Below are 12,255 nucleotides of genomic sequence, written 5' to 3' on the forward strand. Positions count from 1 at the left end.
ACATGAATACCAATGCAAACGCGGAACTTCACTGGTATAATTATATGTGTCAGAGGGTTAATATGAGTTTCAAACAACGCCGGTTAGAATACTAATGTTATGACTGCGGATGAACGTCTTAGTTGTGAGTGAGTACATTCTGCATATTCCGATGGAACTCACGTGACGTTTTCTTATGTTAAAGGTCACATGCAACGTAAAACACAACTTTGCAGATTCTGATACCTTTCGGTATGGACTTACCGAAACAAATCATCAAAAAATGCAAATTCAACTTATAAAGTTGAAAAATAACGCGATGAAAAAAAACGCGCGAAATCGGAGTTCAAACGATTCACTAATTTTCCCCCGACTTTTCTGAGGAAAACTGGTTTCAACAGCTGGGCTGCGCTCATAGCACATGCGCAGTGAAATAGGTTCGCGCAGCGGGTTTTCCGGTGAATACTCGGTGAAGGCTTTGGTGTGAGCTATTTTTTTTTAAATGTTTTGTTGATATTTCACAGGTGCGAGCTTTTTATATGTTATACCAGTAGATTACCGATTTAACTGTTTCATTTGTCTATTTCACCACACGTCTTCTTACCGAGACACTTTCTCAGTTCGATACTTAAAAGCAATGTCATTATTTAGCGTTGACAGAATATGTAACTGTGACACAGATATGTCGTTGTCACAGACAAAACTCAGTGTCGGTTTTATTGACACCTATGTGTCTGCCTGCCTGTCTGCTAATGACAATATTCAATACACAACTTCGATCACTGACCACATGCAATTTGAACTTAACACCTATCAGGCTATACACCATAAACAAAACGCATTGATTTATGGCCCGAGTTCTGTCTCTGTCACATTATGTAATTAGACAGACAGGCAGGTGTGATACTTGTACACATGACATGTTATGATGTCTGTTGATTGCAAATTGTTATACACAAGAAAATAAGCATGTATTTACGGTTCATTGCCGGGAATGCTAAAATCGTGACGCTTCTTGGTTCAATGAGCGTAGCCTTCGCGGTACTTGCAATGGCTGTAAAAGTTATGTGAGTATGAGTATGCCCCGTTGTTACCGCTCTGCCTTCTCCAAATTCAGATCAGGTACTGCTCCTCTGCATTTGGAAACCGGCAGATATACAAATGTGAACGTGAATGAGAGGGTATGTTTTCAGTGCAGTGAGAGTGTTGAGGATGAAAGACACGTTCTGTTGTATTGCCCTATGTATGATGATTTGCGTGAAAGTTTATATGAAAATGTCTGTTTTAGCTATCCCAACTTCTTAGATCTTTGTGATGATGATAAATTAGTTTTACTTTTTAAACACCATGTATATTTCAGTGCCAAAACCTGCTTTTATCTCTTGCAAAGAAGAAAACATATTTTATACGGATAGAATTTAGACTGTATGTACCTATATAATTATTTACTATTTAGTATTTATAATGTATTAATACATTAGTCTCTCATAACCCTTAAAGGGTGGCTCACTTATATGCTACATTTTATAAATATATTTATATATGTATTTAATGTGAGGTGAGACTGAAATAAAATATCTGTCTGTCTGCAATGTTATGGTTAAATGAACACGGGGCGCCTCACTCGGAGGCTCTGACAAATTACAAAGAAAACAGGATTAACGTGGACGCTCTTTAATTTAGGCACATACAAAAATATTAATACAGCTATACGTTTTCATTTTCAGTATACATTTTCTTGAATTCGACATTACATTGTCATTATCCATAGTAAATCACATTTCTGTCAATCGACGTCGAGCTTAAGACAATTTGAGAAGTTCAGACACGTGGTCTGTGTAGGCGATGTCCCCGATGATGTTGTTGTTCAGAAGGCCCTTCAGGATTAAGTCAAATCTAACCTGCGCACCTGCCATCAAGAATATGTGTACGATAGTTTCGGTGTCAGTTTGCAACTTAAATATTATAGCAATGTTTTTCGAATTAAATATATCTGAGTGAGTGAGTGAGTTAATATTTAACGTCACATCGGCAATATTTCAGCCATATCGTGACGAGAAAATTTGATATTGAAATGAAATATATGTATATTACAAAACCTGCCGACGAAGGACAGTAAAACAACTAGAGTATCACATATACAGATAAAACTAGTAATAGAGTCTAAAACATTTTAGACAACACAATATAAAATTGGGCTATAGATCGCCAAAAAACTGAAGGTAGATCACCATACTAGAAACCATGGGGACTTACATTACTTTCGCTACCTGCATGGATCCTAGTTGGATTTACACCATCCCCTCAGCAGTTGGCGATTGTAGGACAAGTTTAGCCAAAATTTAAATGAACAAATATACTACGATTAAAAATCGGGTAAGCAAAAAGTTAACTTTGAAAGTTTTGGGACTTACGTACCCTCTCAGGAGGACAATAATTTTACACTACTTCAACCCCCTTTGAGGATACAGCCACTAACAATCTCAGTTACTAATTCAAACTACCAATAATAAAATATATAACTATTTACAAATCACTTAACAAATCTAATTCTTTTAAAAAAGGCAATAACTAAATCAGAACGAACAGTAGTAAAAAGATCCTTCAATGTTTTGACATTAAAATACTTATCCCTTGTGATGGAATATTCAACACAGTCAAGCAGGACATGCTTGACTGTGATTCTTCATCACAAGGGATGCAAACTGGAGGATCTTCGCCTTTAAGCAAATATTCATGGGTATACCTTGTATGGCCAATGCGACATCGCCGCATAATGACCTCTTCAAATCTGGACTGACAACCCAAGTAAGTGTAACCAATATAGGGTTTTATTGCATGTAATTTATTGATACCTACTTGGGTGTCCCACTTCTTTTGCATCAGATCACGGATGTAAGATCTAATGCAAGCTTTGTAATCAGAGTATGGGATCAGAAGTGGTGTCACAGATTTGTTGAGTGCTGCCTTAGCAGCAATATCAGCCATCGTGTTTCCAGAAATACCAACGTGGCTGGGTAACCAACAAAAGACGATGTCGCATTGGCCAGTAGCAGGCTCATTATTCAATTCAATAATTTCTAATAAAAGTGGATGTTTACAAGAAAGATTTTTAATAGCCTGAAGACACGAAAGAGAATCTGAAAAAATGATATATTGTTTATATTTACGGTGTTTATTAATATATTTAAGAGCTGTTAGTATTGCGTTTGCTTCTGCTGTGAAAATTGACCTGTCATTAGGTAGTCTGGAAGATATTGTTTTGGACCCAATGACAGTGGCACAAGCAACCGCGCGCCACCATCCTTGATCCATCTGTATATAAGGATTTATAGGTATTATATTTATTTCTTAATTGACTAAATTCTTGTTTATACTGTAAATCATTAGTTTCGGACTTTTAAATGTGGTTAATGTTAAGTCAACTTCTGGCCTCACCAATTGCCCAAGGAGGAGAAGAAAGAAGACGAGAAGGAGATATATTATCCAGCTCAATGCCAGCAGCAGAAAGGAATGGTTTAATTCTGTGCCCAAGAGGCGGAACAAGAGAAGGCTTTTGTTGTACAACTGCTCATAAGAAGGATTGAAAACACAGTTAAATGCAGGATTAGACTCGTTAGAAATGGAGTTTTGTTATATACTGCAAAGATAGTTTGATACGACGTTGGGTAAGTGATGGCTCATCAGCCCTCAACATAGAGACTGTCAATTGAGAGGTTCTAAAAGACCCAAGACAAAGTCTTAGGCCTTGGTGGTGGACAGAATCAAGTAGTTTTAGGTTGCTGTTGCAGGCTCCCACCATATACGATGGAACCATAATCAAGTTTCGAGCGGACCAATGAACGATATAGGTGGAGGAGGGTAGTTTGATCCCCTCCCCACTTTGAGTTGGAAACAACTTTCAACAAATCAAGGGCCTTCAGGCATTTAGCTTTAAGTGATTTAATATGCGGCAAAAAGGTTAAATGAGAGTCGAAAATTAGACCCAAGAACTTGGCCTCCTTCACAACTTTGATAGGAGTGCCATTTAAAGATAGTTCTGGGTCCTTATGAGGCTTATATTTTCTACAAAAGTGTAGACAATTAGTTTTGGACTTGGAAAATTTAAACCCGTTTTCAAGACACCATTTATTTATTTTATTTAAACACAACTGCAATTGCCGTTCAATAGTATGCATATTTTTACCACGACAAGAAATATTAAAATCATCCACAAAAAGTGATCCATCAATTGAATCGTTTAAAACCTTGGATAAACTGTTGATCTTGATACTAAACAATGTGACAGACAAAATACTGCCTTGCGGGACACCCTGATCCTGATTGTAATGGTCAGACAGGGTTGAACCCACTCGGACTTGAAATTGCCTGTCTTTTAAAACTGTGATATAAAAGAGGCAAACGGCCTCTTAAACCAAAATCATGTAAATCCCTCAAAATGCCATGCTTCCAGGTTGTATCATAAGCTTTCTCAAGATCAAAGAAAATTGATACAGCATGTTGTTTATTTACTATAGCATTTTTGACAAAGGATTCTAAACGTACCAAATGATCAATGGTACTACGATTTTTCCTGAAACCACATTGGATATTTGATATCAGGTTATTGGTTTCAAGATACCAAGTTAATCTATTATTCACCATTCTTTCCATGGTTTTACAGACACAACTCGTTAAAGAGATTGGTCTATAATTAGACGGATCAGTATGATCCTTGCCTGGCTTTGGAATAGGGACTACAATGGCATCACGCCAGGAAGTTGGGAAATTCCCTGAAGTCCATATTGTGTCAAAAATATTTAAAAGTGTTTCCAAACATGATTTCGGTAAATGCTTCAAGAGCTGATAGTGTATATTATCAGCTCCTGTTGCCGTATCATGAGCTTGTGCAAGGGCAGTGTGTAGCTCATGTAATGAAAATAATTCATTATAGTCTTCGCCATTGTCTGAGTTAAAATTTATTCTTTTCTTCTCCTGTTGTTTCTGATAGTGTTGAAATTCAGGGACGTAATTCGACGAAGAAGAGTGTTTGGCGAGAGTGTCACCAAGCTTATTGGCAATGTCAGACTTACCAGTTAATATATTGTCACCATCCTTGAGATGATGAACAGTAGATTTGGAACCTTTACCCTTAATTCTTTGGATCATGTTCCACACCTTTGATATTGGTGTGCGTGAATTAATTTTAGATACATAATGTCTCCAGGACTGACGTTTACTCTGTTTAAATGTACGTCTTGCCTTTGCGTTGTTTATTTTACAGTATTAAAATTATGAACTGTAGGGTGTCGCCGGAAATACTTTTCAGCCTTTTTCCTACATTTTCTAGCTCGTTTGCAATCATCTGTAAACCATGGTTTACGTATGTGTGGGTTCATAGAGGACTTAGGAATAGTGTCATCAGCTATACTTTTCAATTTCTCTGAGAATAACTGAATTGGGTCTGAAATATTTCTGAAAGTTTCAGGCTGCAGTGTTCTGGAACAAAGAGTTTGAAATAAAGGCCAGTTTGCTTTGGCAAAATTCCATCTGGTCACAGGTGGTTCATCAGTAGGGTTTATAGCTTTAAGTAGTGTAGGGAAATGATCACTTCCACATCGGTCATCATGGACAGACCAGTCAAATTCATTTAGTAAACTGGCATCTGTCAGAGTCAAATCCAATGCTGAATAAGTTCCGTGGCAGGATGTAAGTACGTGTTGGAGCAATCATTTAAGATACATATGTTATTGTCAGAAATAAAATCTTCAATTACTTTGCCTTTAGCATTAGTACTAACGCTTCCCCATAGAGGGTTATGTCCGTTTAAATCACCCATGATAACACAGGGTTTGGGAAGCTGAGCATATAAAGCTTGTAGATCAGCCTGCTGTAACGCCGAAGAAGGTGGAATGTACAAAGAACAAAGTGTTAAGGCAATGTGAAATGTAAGTCGAACTGCAACAGCTTGAAGATTAGTAGTTAATGGAACAACACTATGAATAACATCCTGTCTTACCAAGATAGAAGAACCTCCAGTGGCTTTTGCACCTGGAGGTGAAAAGTGATTATACAAATTATATTTTCTGATATCACATTTATCTGTGTCTCGAAGATACGTTTCTTGTAGACACATTACTGATGGTGTAAAATCCTGTATTAAAATCTGTAAATCATTAAAGTTATTCCTAAGTCCTCTACAATTCCATTGGATTATGCTGGATGACTGCGTCATGGTGGCTCTATTGGCGATCGTTCACGGTGTGAGGGGGCGGATGTTTACCGCTCTGAGACAAAGGGTTGTGTCCATATCAAGAGCTTCAAAGAGTTATGGACAACTATATCTGAAGATGAAGTTTTCCTGTTTGTCTGTTTTCTATTGAATTTCTTTCTTTCATTTTGGTCAAAGGTTGAGAAGCTGGTGGTGCTGTGACTGGTACATTGGGAACATCAAGTACATTGACATCAATCTGAGCTTGATTTACAGTTTGGGTTGAAGATGTGTGAGACTCACTGACTGAAGTTATGTTAGAGGGTTGATCTGATTTGAGCCATGTCAAATCAGTCTGAACAGAAACTGAAGTGCATTTAGTAGTAGAAGTAGCAGCAACTGCAGAAAAAGTTCTATTGAGTGGAATTGGTGACTGGTTTTCAACAAATATTTTTGCTTCATAAAACGAGATGTTTTTTTTTCATGTTTGACCTTAAGTATTTTAGACTGGTTTTGCCACACAGGACATAACCGTGATGAAGCAAGATGTTGTCCTTTGCAATTTGCACATTTGATGTCTGCTGAGCAATCTGCGTTCTCATGTCCGTCTCCACAGCGTTGACAAACAGCAGATCGATTGCATGATTTGGAGCCATGTCCAAATTTTTGGCACTCTTGAAACATCGGAGTGGATTTGGGACATACACCTCCACTCCGATGTTGACATAACCAGCTTTTATTGATTTGGGTAAGGCAGACAATGAAAAGGTAAACAGATATGTATTTGAGGGAATGATATCACCGTCCCGGGTCTTCACTGTAAAACGTTTGACTGTTGTCACTCCTTGATTTTGTAATTCGTTTGAAATATCTTCTTCAGACATGTCGGACAGGCAACGTGCTCTGTCACGAACAATGCCGCGACAAGTATTTAACGTTTTGTGTGCAAACGCAACAACCTCAGTGTTTACAAATGTTTTCAATGATAACAGGTTTAGAGATTGTGCTCCCGCAAACACTCAATAAGCAGCGATCCACTACGAAGACGTGTCACGTTCTTTACTTCTCCGCAAATTCCTGAAATTGCTTTCGAAATTGCAAACGGGTTGAGCTTAAGTGGCTGCTTGTCTGCTGCTTCAATGATAATAAATCGAGGCCATGAATCAAGTACAGAAGATACATTGTGATCAGATTCATCTGAATCAACATGACGGCGTTTAGATCTGTTTGAACCAGGGTTTTTCTGAGCCATAGTGGAAATAATGGGATTCAGCATCCCTGCTCCCCACCCACCATGGAGTGCAAAAAGAGCGGTGTTTAATTGCATCGGATCTCCATCATGCAAACACCAGGGATACAGGGATGGTATACTTCAGCAAATATGACGCGAAAAGCTGCGTAAGTTTACCAAATTAAATGTCTGGCTGGTTCGCCCATAACAAGAAACAGGAAACATACAGATTTCGGAGGTCAACATCACCGAATTGGCCCATGAGCCACCGCCTTCTGGCATGAGACTCTAGGCAGATTTAATTTTGATAACGTAAAACGTTAGCCAAGACCAATCAAAACATAGTATATATTCAAAAAATGTATATGCACATAAATCATGCACAGGGCTTGGCATGACCAGCCGATTGGTTGAACCGGGCCCATTCAACCACCCGTCTAGGTGAAGTAAGGGCCGAAGTGGTGTGTTGGGCAATAGGAACACGGTTCCAGGCCCCTACTGCCCTCAACCACCAGGCTACCGTCCTCCACCGACACAGGGGCGCAACCCACGGCAAACGGGTTGGTGGACCAAAATATGCCCCCCGGGTCCACAACGGGGGGTTGAAAGGCGCTTAGCGTGACCCAGCACCCACCACGAGGAGGTGGCCTTTCATGGGTGCCTAAATATATCTGAAATAAAAACGCCACTTAAATACAGGTCTAAACAAGCGAAGAAGATAAAGATGCCTGCTACATATTGAAGTTGGAAGATACCATAATGTACCTTGGGAAGAAATAATATGTGTCCATTGTTTATCTTTAAATCTTAATCGAATAGAAGACTGGTTGAAGTCTTAATAAATTCTATGTTCTATTCTGTTCTGATAAATCCTCTATTATAACAATGTTTTGAAAAGAAATGTATCTACTCCCGGCATGGATTATGCTTCCCGGCACCGTATCTTTAGCTTTGGCGGTACTCCCCTAATTAGCTCTCCCGGGAAATCCGAAATATAAATTTTAGCCTTCCCCGGGACATCTGAAAAATACATTTTAGCCTTCCCGGTACGACACCGTATTTTCAAAACCTAACATCTCTATATATACACACACACACAATGAGCCGTGAGGGCATCGGCAAATGAACCAGCCGTTACACTTGAGTGCACACCCACCCGCTCTGACTGGGTTCGGTATCCCGGCTGCTTCGTTTCTAGGGAAGTAAACCCAAGTACAAAATATTGCACTTTTGATTTGCGATTGTACGCTTTTAATTTTGTTTATATGTTTTTTTCATAATCAGCAATGTATATTATATGTCATAAATAAGTGATAACTGTGTTTTAATTATGTTTGAGTTTTTGGTTGCATGTGACCTATAAGCAATCCACTCCTTTGATGATCTCCTCGGTGCATTATCGCGATAATGACATCGCGAGATATCGAACGAGCCTACAGCTCAGCAGGAACAGAAATCGTGACAATTGTTGTGAAAAATGAAAGCTATATGTTCTCACAATCTGCTGTCATTTTATTTTGTCACCTGCTTTGCCTAGCCTCCGAGTGGGCCTAGGACAAATGCCACCCGGACAAATGCCACCTAGGACAAATGCCACCCAAATAAAAATAAAAACCACCAACACAATAACATTTTTAAAAAGTCAACATTACTATGAAATCAAAATTTTACATGAAAATCAACTTTTTTATCAAAGTGAATATATTTTTTTAAGAACCCAAATTATTCATCAAAGTCTACATAATTTTACAACAAAATCAACATTAAAATCAATATGGGTGGTGATTGTCCTCTCTGTAATGGTAAAATAACTGGGTGGCATTTGTCCGGGTGGCTTTTGTCCTGCTCCCCTTCCGAGTTACAACTTGTTTTCATAGACGATTCTGTCGTAATTGCCTGGTGTCGCTGGGCCTTATTTGTTCGAGCCAGCCGCTAGTGACAGTGAAAACTATGATCAGCCTCGCTCATCTCGGTTACGGTTAATTACTTCAACCTAAACAGTGCGACATTAGGAAGGGTGGATGCCCATCAGATGCCGTTAATTTCCCCGGTAGTTCTTGTCTGATTGTATTAAAGTATCACAGCAGTGTGGGCTTTTGCAGGTTTTCTAATGCCTGAATGGTATAATGACTGATCATAATTGATCCCATTTCTGTGGGTTTTTTACCTCGATATTTATTCACGTCATTTAAAAATATGACGTATAATATTAAAAAATGACATTTGATCTATTTGAATCCGTAAACTAAACAACCCCACTTTGCCATTGCTAGAAGACTAATTTACTTAGGTGAATAGGTACATACAGTTTTAGCACACAGCAAATGCTTATGTGTGTTTCTTATGCAACAATGAAGTTCTGTCCGTATTCTCAAAATAGTGTCGGCCCATAGGTTTTCACATGCAATACCTGTGGTTCATCTAAACAGGGGGCAAATAAGCTACGCTTTTATGGTACTTTTAAGGATGTTTATACGCCGGAATTTTACGTAACTCATCCCATGCCCCGCCCATACAGAAGTGCATATGCTAAGTTCAGATGCGGCACTGCACCAATTAATATTGAGCTGGGTAGATATAACAATATTCCACTTAACGACAGAAAATGTTTTTATTGTAAACACTGTGTTGAAGACGAAGTTCATGTTTTAATTAATTGTCCGGTTTATAGTGATGAACGTTTTAGTCTTTTAAATACTTGTGATAGCCTATGTCAGAATTTTAGTAATCTTACTGATATACAAAAAACTGCTTTTATCCTCTCCAATAGCAATATCTGTTTTATAGCTGCCAAAACCTGCCATGTTATTTTAAAGAGGAGAAAATCCGTATTATATAACTTTTAATTATTGTTATTCATAATACATGTACATGCAATGTTTAAAGAATTTTGTCTCTCATAATTCCGTATGGAATGGCCCTATGTAAATATATGTTTAATTAGTTTGTATATATGTATAACAGGGGTGAGACTTTAATAAATGATCTGTCTGTCTGCAATTAAAATTGCATGCAATACAGCAATTAATACTCCCTTGTTGTAATCCGTGTTAGATGGTATAAACCTACACATGTTATTTGTCATCATTCACTTGATGGTCAGTTAATGAATTTAAAACAAGTATAATTAGTGGTAACACCACTTGGATAACCTGACAAAGGTTCCCATTTTTCGTTTCTTGTGTCTGGAGTAAATACTCAACATTATTAACATCGATCAAAGGATTAACCGATAACACGCTGATTGATTAATTACTTTTATCTTACACAGAAGATTTGTCAAAAGGTAGTGTTCATGTATTTAGATTTACTAATCTATACTGAATACACTCTGTCGTGTCGGTGTCTGCGTAAAACAACTTCCTTCTTTCAAAGGATTAACCGCCAAGACATTGATTGATTGCTCATTATTGGCTAACTAAATTACTTTTTTGTAAAGAATGGTGGACATTATGCGAATAGTTCCCAGGTATGCTATCTTGGGTGACCAATGAGACTATATACCAATGTGAAATACCTGAAACGATATATCACTTTTCGTAAACATGTATTAGATGTATCATTTGGAACAGCTGCAGTTGAACGGCATATCACTCGTTTTTGTGGATATTGATGGATACATTCCTCGAACAAAGTAATAGCCTGACATTGTTCTTATAACTCTTATCTGTTTTAATTTTAATAATTGCATTTTGTTTTTATTAATTTGTCGTGGCATTCAACAGAATCATTGTTTTCGTCGTGAAGTAATGAGACAGACAACATACACTAGGGCGTGTGTGCGAATTATGATTTACATTGGCAAACTATAAAATGTCTAGATATTCAAGTTATAAGTATAGGCAGATCGCCTGATTTTTATTTAGTTTCAAAATGCATACAAGTATGATAATAAACTAATTAGGATTATAAGACCAAATATAAAGACGCACGTTGACTAGTATCTACATACTGGTGAGTGGACGTTAACCACGTGAATGTAGCAAGAAATTTATTGCGCAGTATTGTCACTTCGACCCCCACCTCGCTTCCGAGGAAGAAATCGTTATGTTACAAGTTGTGTCAAGCCAAATCCTGTTGGCCATGTTTCAAATGCATATTTAACTACGAGTAGAAAGTAGTTTTGATTTTCTAACTTGATGAAAACAAACCATTATCTCATTAATTCTTTAACAAACTTTAGCCCGTGATGTTACGATTATTAAAAATGGCGGCGCCCTGTCGCTAACATCCGCCAGTCTGAGAATAAATGCTATTTAGGTTTGTTTTCACCGAGTTACAAAATCAAAACTACTTTTTACTGGTAGTAAAATATGTATTTGATTGATGGCCAATAGGATTTTGCATGACATAGCTTATAACATAACAGTTTCTCTCGTGGAAGCGAGGTGGGTGTCAATATAACAGTACTTACAATATTATTGTCACTTCCACCACAACCTCGCTTCCGAGAAAGAAATCGTTATGCTTCAAGTTGTGTCATGGAAAACCTTTTGGTCATCAATCATATATTTATTGTACTACAACTAGTAAGTAGTTTTGATTCTTTAACTTCCGCGAAGCGATCTGAACACATTTAAGATATCGTTCCAAGCTTCCACAACGCTCGCTTCGCACTCACAAACATAACCCATTTAGCACGAACTACGGGGTCCGGTGGAAATTAGTGCATGGTGACACCATCACTCGACCCCCTAGGAGGGCAACGCAACGATTGACGGCAACGCAACGATTCGTTTTGCTTTGAGTAAGTTTCGTTGTTCAGACCATCCTTTAATGTTGGAATATGGGCGAAAAGTAAATATAAAACAACATGAGCGATTCTGCCCCCCTGTGTATTGTACTTACCATTGAA

Source organism: Haliotis rubra, unplaced genomic scaffold (assembly GCF_003918875.1).
Source record: "Haliotis rubra isolate DU_JTF1 unplaced genomic scaffold, ASM391887v1 Scf1603, whole genome shotgun sequence".
In the NCBI taxonomy this organism is placed as follows: domain Eukaryota; kingdom Metazoa; phylum Mollusca; class Gastropoda; order Lepetellida; family Haliotidae; genus Haliotis; species Haliotis rubra.